Source organism: Bombina bombina, chromosome 1 (assembly GCF_027579735.1).
Source record: "Bombina bombina isolate aBomBom1 chromosome 1, aBomBom1.pri, whole genome shotgun sequence".
NCBI lineage: Eukaryota > Metazoa > Chordata > Amphibia > Anura > Bombinatoridae > Bombina > Bombina bombina.
In genome coordinates this window covers 324,537,004-324,550,334 of record NC_069499.1, presented here as the reverse complement: position 1 = coordinate 324,550,334, position 13,331 = coordinate 324,537,004, and positions in this window count along the sequence as shown.

The window sequence follows — 13,331 nt, the reverse complement described above, 5'->3', positions numbered from 1 at the left end:
ATTATTTTAGAAGATCAGTTGGAAAGAAGTGTGCTGTTATGAAAAATTGATTGGCTTTTACCTGCAGGTGGCAGAATTAGGTCTTTTAACTTGGGTTTTTATGATGTGCTATTTTGATACTTTGTTAAATCATCGGTTTAGCGTTGACAAAACAGGACAATGCGTTTGAACTAAAGAGTTCAAAAATACTAATATGGAATCATTATTGTTATTGGAGGCTGATGCCGTTCATGCAGACATTTGCATTGATGGGAAAGGGCAATGTGGAGAAAGGCACTGAAAACTTTTAAAGGGTTGATTAATTCAGACTTTAAAGTGCTCAAAAGATAATTTAATATTCCATTCAATTGTTTCTTTTCAAATGCTGTAGAGACAGCTACAGTTGCTAATTCATCTTCATTATGGAATATTTGGACAGCTAAGACAAAAGTTCTTTGTTACTTTTTCATTGCTTAGAACAAATCATTGCCTCCAATAGAATCTCATAGAAGAAAAATCTAATTGGTTTGTCGAGATTAACAATGCCATAGATCAACAAAGCCATAGAAAAGGTATCTTCCATTTAACATAGAACATTAAATTGATTATGCAATGTGCCTTTCAAATCCATCAGTATAGCGAAAACACAATGTATCTATTCAAGTTTTATTTTTTTGTGCTGCTCCTCAATGCTAGACTTTTTTACAGCTCTCTAGCTAAACTATTCCGAACTTTTTTTAAACTGCAATATGTTTTAGTATATTTATTATTAAAGACCATGCTATTACAACTGGTGAATGGGTTAATTTCTACGCAAATTATAAAAGAATGAAAAATGCAATTAGCATGGGTACTGAGTCTAAAAGACAAAAGTTGTTTTCAGTGTGAATTTATAGCTAACCTTTATACCAAAATAAATAAAATAGCTTTATATATCTTTTTATCATTTATGTCCTTAGCATCACCCAATTAACAACGTCCGAGTAATGCTTTGTACTGTATATACACCAAATAGCTCACTTTATACAATGTAAACCTGTGTCTTATCACATCTGAGCTGAATGGATTCCTTTGTACCTAATGCATCACTATAGTGATGACTTTTTTTCAATAGCTGACAAATGTGTTTCTAAATCTCATGAGATTTCCAAAGCAATCTTACACTAGGCTCTGGCACGGGACATTCAGAAATTCCACTTTGACGGGTTTACTATTGGGGACCAAAGATTGTTTACTGCATAATAAATACAAATCACCATTGGCAAAGTATGCTGATGCCATAGTCTATAGTCAAAAAAGATCTAAAGATTATAATTGCCAATTGTTATTTGTTTGTAAAAATTAGAAAAAAAAATGTATTCCTATCATTTGTAAAAATAAACATTTACCCCTATTATCAAATTTTCTTTATTCTCTTGGTATCTTTATTTGAAATGCAAGAATGTAAGTTTAGATGCCGGCCCATTTTTGGTGAACAACCTGGGTTGTCCTTGCTGATTGGTGGATAAATTCATCCACCAATAAAAAAAGTGCTGTCCAGACTTCTGATCCCAAAAAAAAGCTTAGTTGTCTTCTTTTTCAAATAAAGATTGCAAAAGAACGAAGAAAAAATGTTAATAGGAGTAAATTAGTAAGTTGCTTAAAATTGCATGCTCTTTCTGAATCACGAAAGAAAATATTTGGGTTCAGTGACCCTTTAAGCTTTCATTGATCTAAAAACTTCTGTATTTATTAACAAATGCACAGAGCATTCAGAGAAAAAAACAACAAAAAACCTATAAAAAAATGAAAATGAGCTTTCAAGAAGTCAAGGTTTGTAACATTTGAAAAGTTCAAAATCTTTTGCAAAGCTTTGAATAAGTGGGTTATCACAAGGTTTTCAAATGGATTACAATAACTTTACATTTTAAAATCCTGCAAAAATGTATGGAAGGATTGGAATACTGCTCTTTTTACTACATAAAAAGGTTCATATAAAACTAAACTAGCACTGAGGAATTTCATTTTAAGTAAAATTATGATGTATTAACCAAAGTGTGAAATTTTGAATGTGATCAGTCAGTCTCTTAACTTGATTAGCACTCACACTGTAACACTGGGCCAAAACAAATTTGCACTATGCAACTGCTAATTTAGTTACAGTGATGAACATGTTGGTAATATTATAATACTTTAAAAAGGGTAACACTTTCCAGTCAGTAAAAATTCCTTTTGTCTAAAGGTACTTTATAGTAAATTATATTTTTCTAAAAGGTTGTATGGTAATAATTTAGCAAGGTATTGCTGGGTAGTTAATAATTATCTGTATGTACTGTACATCACTTTATACCTAGCATTCATATGTTTTTATCATGCAGCAGCAAACTATGGACCATATTTGCGCTCAACTGATTAATACCGCCGCCGCCAACTTTTTTATGGAAAAAAAGCTACATTTTGTTTCATAAAAAAATAAAAGACCCTGTATTTTGGGGGCATTTGGGGCACTATTAGAAAATTAACCAGAGATATGATCACTGGGAAGCATTGCATTCATGTGAATGTGCTTCCATAGGCTTTTACATTTAGCTACCAATCAGCAAGCAGTACCTGGGTGCCAGACCAAAAATGGTCTAGCTCCTAAGCAAAGAACAAAGAAAATTTGATAATAGGAGTAAATTAGAAAGCTGCTTAAAATTGCATGCTCTATCTGAATCATAAAAAAAATAAATTTAGGTTTAGTATCCCTTTAAGTGGTTCATTAAAGGGACATAAATGATCTTGTAATTTCAAGAATTTTCAGCAGTCTTGCAATAAATGATTCTAACAATCAACCACATGGGTATTGATTACATAAATGAAGTATAGTGTCATGGGTTCTTTAGAACCAATGCTGTCTTCATCAGTATGTTTAGAGAAGTGGATGATTTGCTTTGCTAGGCAACAGCCCTAATGGAATAATACTATGTGGGGGCTGATTGGTGGCTTGATGAGCATCACGCGCATAAAATCTCAGCCTCCCATGATGAATGCTGCTTTACTTGGATTGGTTCCACCATCATTTATAATTCAGTTTACATGGGACACTTCTTGCTAATTTGCTAATACATTGAAAAGGTCAGTTTATGGACTTAAATGTATTTATTATTTTATTTTCAGACTATTATTCTCACCTCGCCTGACCTGAAGCTATGTTTCCAGCCATTGTCCATTAATAACATGGGAGTGATTTACTGCTTTCCTGGTCTTTTCTCCTGTGTTTAATGAAGTGGTGTTTAGGGAGGTTCTCACACAATCATTTCTGGGTGGGTTGACATAGGATATATTAATCACTCTCACCCTTTTCTATTATATTTTAATGTATTTGCTTAATAAGAGGTATGTTTTATCTTTTCATTAATTAGATACAGAGCATGTGCATCATAACTTTTTTTTTTAGTTGTCTTGCAATTAATTACAATTCTAGGTAAGTGTGATATTTTGAATACATTAACACTTTGTTCCAAATATGTTTTAACTCTACCCATTACTTGTATTATTTTGAAGGTGCCAGTCTGGATTTGTTTCTGGAGTAGACACATCTGGTCACTGTAATTTAATTGGTAAACATTTTGCTGTTTTGCGGTTTCTTATCTGATCATCTCTGCTGAGGCCAGTGAAGTCTGCAGCAGGCGTTTCTAATTCATGGGGGCCGATTTATTAAAGTGCAGACGGACATGATACGATGTAGCATATCATGTTCGCCGCACATCAATAAATGCCGACAGAATATGCTGTTGGCATTTATCTTGTGAACTGCTTGTGCAATGCCGCCCACTGCAGATTCGCTAGCAGGGGGTGTCAATCAGCCTGATCGTATAGGATTGATGTCCGCAGCCTCAGAGCAGGTGGACAAGTTATGAAGCAGCGGTCTTTAGACCGCTGCTTCATAACATCTGTTTCCGGCGAGTCTGACGGCTCACGCAGAAACAGGGGCATCAAGCTCCATTCGGCCCCTTAGAATTGGGAAAAAGGGGCAAAATAAAAAATATAGGATTTTGAAAAGTTGTTTTACTACAAAACATTAAACATTTTATTTTACAACCTGTTTAATGTACCTTTAATAGGAAATCTGAGTGGACTTGGTACCTACCTGCTTGAAAATGATCTCTTTATTTGCCTAAACAATGATTTATTTTATGATTACAGAGCATACAATAAAAAAAACACTTCATATGCACTTCTGTTATCAAATATGCTTTGTTCTCTTGATATCTTTTTTTTAAATATCATGCCTAGGAGGGCTCAGGACCGTGCATGTGTCTGGACCCCTATATGCAGCAATTTTACTACAATGCTTTGAACAATGTTATAGACAATGAGCACTAGCAGTGTTTGCATATTATATAACACTGTTGCAAAACTGTTGCCATATAGTGCCCCAGACACATGCACGCTCCTGAGGCTACCTAAGTATGCAAAGACAATTTGATAATAAAAGTAAACTATATATTTTTTTATTATATGCTCTGTCTTAATCCCCGATATTCAAAACATCATACCCCCACTGATGGATGAATCAGTGCTATTTGCTTCTTTTTACATAGCTTTTCTACAACCTCGGGATTCCCCAGTCGGAGCTGGTTAATGTGACAAGGGAAAGGGAGTTTAGGGTCCCCTGCTAGAACTTCTGACCCCGCGACCCGACCCCAGATAAGCGGATGAAGTTGAGATGATGAGACAAAACAAAAATAAACAAATGATATTGCACAACACACTTTACATTGCATTTGCTTCTAGTTTTTTACGTCTTTTACTGTCTTGACCTATTTTGCCATCTTACACGTGACAAGAAAAAACAGTGAGACTTGCAGACATAACATGCTTAGAGGATACAATAAGACCAATGAGAGAACTTCAGAGATGCTAAGCCCACTCGCCAAGACTGTAAGACTCATTTTTACAGTAGAAAAATAAAGTACCCAATTAATTTTGTACTCATGGTTTTAACTTTGTATTTTAAAATTGCACTGCTTGTTAAATATTCTTTTTAACTGTGTATATCATTTTTTTTTATGAATACTTTAAACAAGAATGGACTTGAAGTGATGTGATAAAAAACCCATGCGTTGGTGAATGCTTTGAATTCGCTGGATACATACTGGGGTCCGTTGTCTGAGATGACTGTCTCTGGAATCCTATGCCTTGCGAAGGCAACCTTTAACTTGTGTGTTGTGCTGTGAAGTCTGTCCAGCTTGAAGTATCTGCTGTACTAGTCAACAGTTATGAGATGATGAAGGGGCGTATCCCTGAAACTCGTTGTGGAACTGTGGTCTGGCAAGGCAAGTGTTGCTATTCATAGCTTTTTAGCATTTTTTTAGTATCTAAATCTGTTTTTTTCTTTTGCTGTTTTTTTGTTGTCAGATACGCTGTTAGCAATTCAAATGTTTTACTTTTTGCACCAATAGGTATATAACTTATCCTGCTAATAACTAGTGTGCACCAATAGGTATATAACTTATCCTGCTAGTAACTAGTGCATTCTTCTTTTCGCTCTGTCTAAATGCTTACTATTTGATACGCTGCTAGCATTTTGTATGTTTCCTGTACAGGGAGTGCAGAATTATTAGGCAAATGAGTATTTTGACCACATCATCCTCTTTATGCATGTTGTCTTACTCCAAGCTGTATAGGCTCGAAAGCCTACTACCAATTAAGCATATTAGGTGATGTGCATCTCTGTAATGAGAAGGGGTGTGGTCTAATGACATCAACACCCTATATCAGGTGTGCATAATTATTAGGCAACTTCCTTTCCTTTGGCAAAATGGGTCAAAAGAAGGACTTGACAGGCTCAGAAAAGTCAAAAATAGTGAGATATCTTGCAGAGGGATGCAGCACTCTTAAAATTGCAAAGCTTCTGAAGCATGATCCTCGAACAATCAAGCGTTTCATTCAAAATAGTCAACAGGGTCACAAGAAGCGTGTGGAAAAACCAAGGCGCAAAATAACTGCCCATGAACTGAGAAAAGTAAAGCGTGCAGCTGCCAAGATGCCACTTGCCACCAGTTTGGTCATATTTCAGAGCTGCAACATCACTGGAGTGCCCAAAAGCACAAGGTGTGCAATACTCAGAGACATGGCCAAGGTAAGAAAGGCTGAAAGACGACCACCACTGAACAAGACACACAAGCTGAAACGTCAAGACTGGGCCAAGAAATATCTCAAGACTGATTTTTCTAAGGTTTTATGGACTGATGAAATTAGAGTGAGTCTTGATGGGCCAGATGGATGGGCCCGTGGCTGGATTGGTAAAGGGCAGAGAGCTCCAGTCCGACTCAGACGCCAGCAAGGTGGAGGTGGAGTACTGGTTTGGGCTGGTATCATCAAAGATGAGCTTGTGGGGCCTTTTCGGGTTGAGGATGGAGTCAAGCTCAACTCCCAATCCTACTGCCAGTTTCTGGAAGACACATTCTTCAAGCAGTGGTACAGGAAGAAGTCTGCATCCTTCAAGAAAAACATGATTTTCATGCAGGACAATGCTCCATCACACGCATCCAAGTACTCCACAGCGTGGCTGGCAAGAAAGGGTATAAAAGAAGAAAATCTAATGACATGGCCTCCTTGTTCACCTGATCTGAACCCCATTGAGAACCTGTGGTCCATCATCAAATGTGAGATTTACAAGGAGGGTAAACAGTACACCTCTCTGAACAGTGTCTGGGAGGCTGTGGTTGCTGCTGCACGCAATGTTGATGGTGAACAGATCAAAACACTGACAGAATCCATGGATGGCAGGCTTTTGAGTGTCCTTGCAAAGAAAGGTGGCTATATTGGTCACTGATTTGTTTTTGTTTTGTTTTTGAATGTCAGAAATTTATATTTGTGAATGTTGAGATGTTATATTGGTTTCACTGGTAAAAATAAATAATTGAAATGGGTATATATTTGTTTTTTGTTAAGTTGCCTAATAATTATGCACAGTAATAGTCACCTGCACACACAGATATCCCCCTAAAATAGCTATAACTAAAAACAAACTAAAAACTACTTCCAAAACTATTCAGCTTTGATATTAATGAGTTTTTTGGGTTCATTGAGAACATGGTTGTTGTTCAATAATAAAATTAATCCTCAAAAATACAACTTGCCTAATAATTCTGCACTCCCTGTATTAATATGCACATTACTCATGCTGTCAGTAATTAGTGTGTTTCCTTAGCATTTATAAGTATTTAATGTGTCTTGCATTTGACTTATTGGGGCCCATATATCATCGGTTTGTCCGACATGATCCGCTCAGCAGATCATGTCCGACAGACATCGATGAATGCCGACAGCATACGCTGTTGGCATTTATCATTGCACAAGCAGTTCTTATGAACTATGATATTCTATTCCAGTACTTCAATTTACCGTGGTTTCCAATTAAGGCTGGGGAAGAGAGAGCTTAACTTTTGTTTGTGTAGATCAACACCAAATAATTAATGCAGTATACTTACTCTGAAAAATCCAACTTCTTCAATTATAAAAGTAAGTGGTCAATATGGAGTGAAGCTTCTGTCTAATCCCCTCAGGTATAAGCGTAACTGCAGATGATAAAACTTTCACTGAAATGTGTTGTATTCAACAGTGCAAATAATATGCAGTATACTCACTCCGAAATAATCGGAATCCAGTGTGGTTTCCAGTGGTAATATGGCAATTCCAAAAGGCAGCGGACAAATATTTGTTGCAAACACAAACATTTATTAAAACATAAAATAGCTCTATAAAATGGCTCTACGCGTTTCATCGATGAACTCGTCTTTCTCAAGAGCAACTAAAATTGCCATTTTATAGAGCTATTTTATATGTTTTAATAAATGTTTGTTTTTGCAACAAATATTTGTCTGCTACCTTTTGGAATGAACTGCTTGTGCAATAACATCCCCTGCAGATTCGCGGCCAATTGGCCGCTAGCAGGGGGTGTCAATCAGCCTGATCGTATAGGCCTCAGAGCAGGCGGACCAGTTATGGAGAATTGGTCTTAAAGGGACAGTAAACGTTCAGAATAATGTTATATAATTCTGCACACAGTGCAGAATTATATAACATTATTTTAGCGGTAGCTTCAAAAATTAAATGTATTTCTAGATTTTGAAGTGTAACGTTGGTCTCCACTCCAGGATCTACTGAGCAGGTCTTGGATATCCAAAGCACTTTGCGGGCTTGCTGGCTAGTCACGCTATTAGACTAAATGTAGATCGTTCCCGCTACTAGACCAGAGCAAGAACAAGCTACGCTTAGTCCAATAGTGCAACCGGGTGTGCTGTGACTAGACCCGTTCAGTAGATCCTGGAACAGAGTCCAACGTTACACTTCAAAATCTAGAAATACCTTTAATTTTTGAAGTTACCGTTAAAATAATGTTATATAATACTGCACTGTGGTTTGAGGAAACGACAATTTTCTTGAGTTTAAAGATTATGCCATTTAGTTATCAAAGTTCATCTCTGTGATTACAGAATTCCAAGAGGTTTTGAGGGCATTTCTTTCTATCATCATGCCAGCCATTTTGTACAATGTTCTTTAGTATTTGCAACTGTGGGTCCATTTCAGTTTGAGTTTTGATTTCTTCTAGCTTTGGGTCACTGGCAGGAAAACTGATATATACAGTGTGCACTTGTATGTCCATACCTTCACTGAGGCTTAAGTCATGGTCAGATGATGACTTTCTAGACAACGTGTCAACAACTGGAATGTTGTAGCATGTCTGCAGCATGTCTGCAACTGGATGTTATGTGTAGTGTGATAGGAGCGCCTAAAGGTGGATTCCTGCTGCTAAAAAAGTTCTTCCCTCAAAGAGAACTAAATGGTGGATAAGAAGAAAAAATGGGGTTTATTTAGCAGCGCTAAAAAAAGCTAGGAAATGATGATACCAATCTAATTTATGTTTAATACAATCTATTTTATTTAAAAATTCTTATAACACATAAAAACAACAGCAAATGCTTTTCCTAATTAATAAAGGGACGTCTCCCTTATACAACACTTATAAAAACAGACTAGAACCATATAATCCTAGAATTTCAGGTATAAAGGAATTAATTCTATAGATAACATATGGCAAGCAACAAATTTATAAGATAAATGGTGAATTAAATATTTAAAAGGCACAAATGTATCAATCCTAATAGCTTTATAGTTCTTCAGTAACAAATTCAGTTATAAAGTTACACAGTTACTTTCCTTGGACATATAATTGGCTCAGGTGTGCTGGATAGTTAAAAAGGCAAAAAACAGCCAATATTCTGATTTAGGTGCCAAAGCAATCGTGGTTAATGGAAATGGTTAATTTAACAGATGAATACCTTGATGTCTTTAAAGTTCAGTTTGCGTGTTTTAAAAAACGTAGTGCAAATTAGTGTAGAGGTACCTTAATCTGTCCTGGTTGCAACCGCTGATTATCTTCACTGTGAGGGATTCACAGACTGTTTGTTCCTGGTGCTTCTGATAAGTCACCTGACCTTCTCTTTGATTCAGAGGTCAGGGGTGATGATCCGTTCTGGTGATGTAGTTATCCTTTTTTTTGTTTTCCTTTCTTCTTATAGCCCAAATATTGTTTTCATCTGGGTTCCCTCAGACTTCTTAAGGTTTGAAGAAATCTTTGGTCAGTGTTTAGCAGTAACACCGTATTCCCTGAAGTTACCAAAGGTAGATTTTAACTTGCAGGGTCAGGAGAAAAGTTTAAAGTTGCAGGGTCACACAGCTTTGTGACAGTAGTAAATGAAGTTTAGTAGAGTGTAGCAGGTCCCATTCAACGCGTTTCACCCTTCTGGGCTTTATCAAGAATAAAGCCCAGAAGGGTGAAACGCGTTGAATGGGACCTGCTACACTCTACTAAACTTCATTTACTACTGTCACAAAGCTGTGTGACCCTGCAACTTTAAACTTTTCTCCTGACCCTGCAAGTTAAAATCTACCTTTGGTAACTTCAGGGAATACGGTGTTACTGCTAAACACTGACCAAAGATTTCTTCAAACCTTAAGAAGTCTGAGGGAACCCAGATGAAAACAATATTTGGGCTATAAGAAGAAAGGAAAACAAAAAAAAGGATAACTACATCACCAGAACGGATCATCACCCCTGACCTCTGAATCAAAGAGAAGGTCAGGTGACTTATCAGAAGCACCAGGAACAAACAGTCTGTGAATCCCTCACAGTGAAGATAATCAGCGGTTGCAACCAGGACAGATTAAGGTACCTCTACACTAATTTGCACTACGTTTTTTAAAACACGCAAACTGAACTTTAAAGACATCAAGGTATTCATCTGTTAAATTAACCATTTCCATTAACCACGATTGCTTTGGCACCTAAATCAGAATATTGGCTGTTTTTTGCCTTTTTAACTATCCAGCACACCTGAGCCAATTATATGTCCAAGGAAAGTAACTGTGTAACTTTATAACTGAATTTGTTACTGAAGAACTATAAAGCTATTAGGATTGATACATTTGTGCCTTTTAAATATTTAATTCACCATTTATCTTATAAATTTGTTGCTTGCCATATGTTATCTATAGAATTAATTCCTTTATACCTGAAATTCTAGGATTATATGGTTCTAGTCTGTTTTTATAAGTGTTGTATAAGGGAGACGTCCCTTTATTAATTAGGAAAAGCATTTGCTGTTGTTTTTATGTGTTATAAGAATTTTTAAATAAAATAGATTGTATTAAACATAAATTAGATTGGTATCATCATTTCCTAGCTTTTTTTAGCGCTGCTAAATAAACCCCATTTTTTCTTCTTATGCAACTGGATGTTATACATCTGGAGCTGTAGAATCATTATTTGAAGCCTTGGAAGTCTTGATGCCATTGGTTTGCGCATGATGGACTCTAAAGGTTTATGGTCACTTTCTACAACAGTATGGCAGCCATAGATTGATTTGAGCTAGATACCCCTTTCTCTGGAACACTGCAACATATCGGCAAGGTTTTGATTGTGCTCTGCTTTATTACTCCCGTAGGTAAGGATGTCATTGTCTATGGCTGTAATTCCATTTAAACCTTCATAAGTTTCATCTATTTTCTGCTGGAATGCATCTTGGGCTGATATTATCCCAAGAGGAAGACATTTGAACCTGTATCGTTAGAAGAATGTGTTGAAAGTAGAGAGTTTGGAGGATTTTTCAGTGATTAATAGCCCAATAGCCAGATCTAGTGTCTAAAACACTAAAGTACTGAGCACCTGCTAACTTTGGAGTGATATAATTGATAAGGATAATTAGATCACTTGATTGCCCTATTGAGATCTCCTGTGTCAAGACATACCCACAATTTGTCTGTATGTGGCTTTTCAGCAATAATCATGGAGTTAACCTAATCTGTATGCCCTGTAACTTTAAAGATGAAACTCTAGAACTATTTTTTAAGATCGCTGCGTAATGTGAGAGGGATGCATCTCGGTAGGTGCACTACTGGGGTTGCCTGTGGATTAAGGTGTATGGTACACTCACCAGGGAATAGGCCAATTCCTTTGAAGACATCTGCAAATTTATCCATGATCAGTACTTCACTTAGACTGTGAAGGATAGTACCAATTTGATGAGGCCAAAATCTATGCTGCTTTTTAGGCCTATGATGGGAGGTGCCTTTGTGTCGATGATGTAGAAGGCCTGGAACATTTGAGTGTCTGTGCTGGCATTTCAGGTCACAATTGCCTTTAACTGCCAGGCGTTCACCACCATAGCCATACAGGTGCACTGGATTTTCAGCTTATTGTATTTGTACAGGGGAATGATGTTAGCTGAGGATCCAGTATCTTGAATCGTATTTCAATTTGTTTTGGACTGACTTAGAAGGCTTGCTCCATGTCTGGACTCTGTTTTGGGCCACGGAGGCTATGATGGGTCAGCTCCATCTTTGTTTAAGGCATGGACACTTTTCCCGCGACTGGAGCGGCACACTTTGGTGAAATTGTTAAGTTTTCCACATTACTTGCACACTTTCCCCCTTGCAAGGCATTGACAGCGGGTGGCATGTGTCTTGTTTCCACAATAGTCACACTCTGCAGGGTATGCTGTGTCAAAGTTACAAGATCGTAAAGCCTGTTCATACTTCTGTATGCAAGGGGCGCCATGCTGCCTCCAGTCCATGCCATTGCTTGTGTGGTGGGAAACCATGTGAATGCCGTGGCCATGTGAAGCGCCTGGGCCTCTGGAGAATGACAGTAGCTTTGTCTGGGCCAATTCATGTAATCTGGTGATATAAATCGCATTCCTTAACATTAACTCTGACCCAACATTTAGTAAAATTTCTCTCTCACCCTTGGGGAGTGTGTGTCGAAGACAATGCAGTTTCAGATCATAGCATTGCTCTGAGAATAATTGCAGTTACGGGGAAGGAGCCACAAGTCTGTTAAGAACTGCTCAAAGGGTTTCTGAGCCTGCTGCACTTTGTTGTGGAACTTATATTGTGCAAATATCCTGTTTGTTTTGTGCTTGGCATAGGCTGCAAAACGGTTATAATATTACTTTAATTACATAGCATCATCTGAAGGTAAGGCCCATGTATTAAAAATGTGTCTGCCCTTTTCATCAACCCATAGTAGAAGGTAATTCAATTATTCGTCTTCATCCTTACTTTTCAGGGGTCCACTGAACATGAGATCTGTGCGTTGTCTGAACTTCCGCCATGTGTCAGGCAAGTTACTTGCTTCCCAGTTCATTGTGGACATTGGGACTCCAGATGCATCTATATCGATAGAAAAGATCAGTTTCTTCTGACACCATGCAGTTTTTAGTCATTGTGCTGCTGATGCGTATGTACCAATAAAGCTTGGATGCCAGTTGCAGGGTAAACTTGTGCCAATTTATTATTATAGAAGAGGCATGTAAATAAAATGTTGCTCCCAGAGCAGTTGCAGAAGTCCAACTGCCTCAACTGGAACTAGAAAGGGTAAAGGTCATCACACAATATGAATACTGTTAGGTGATTAGTTGGAAGATAAATATACAAATATTACACCTTTAATACCCACTCCCCTGTTTTGCTTAACCAACACAGTTAAATTAATAAACGTTTTACCTCTGTATCTAAGCCTCTGCAGACTTACCCCTTATTTTAGTTCTTTTGACAGACTTTCATTTTAGTCAATCAGTGCTGACTCATAGGTAAATCCACAGGAATGAGCACAATGTTATCTATATGGCACACATGAATTACCGCTGTCTAGCTGTGAAAAACTGCCCAAAGGCTGATAAGAGGTGGCCTTCAAGCGATTAGAAATTAGCATATGAGCCTTGCTAGGTTTAGCTTTCAACAAAGAATACCAAGAGAACAAAGCAAATTTGATTATAAAAGTAAATTTGAATGTTGTTTAAAATTGCATGCCCTATCTGAAT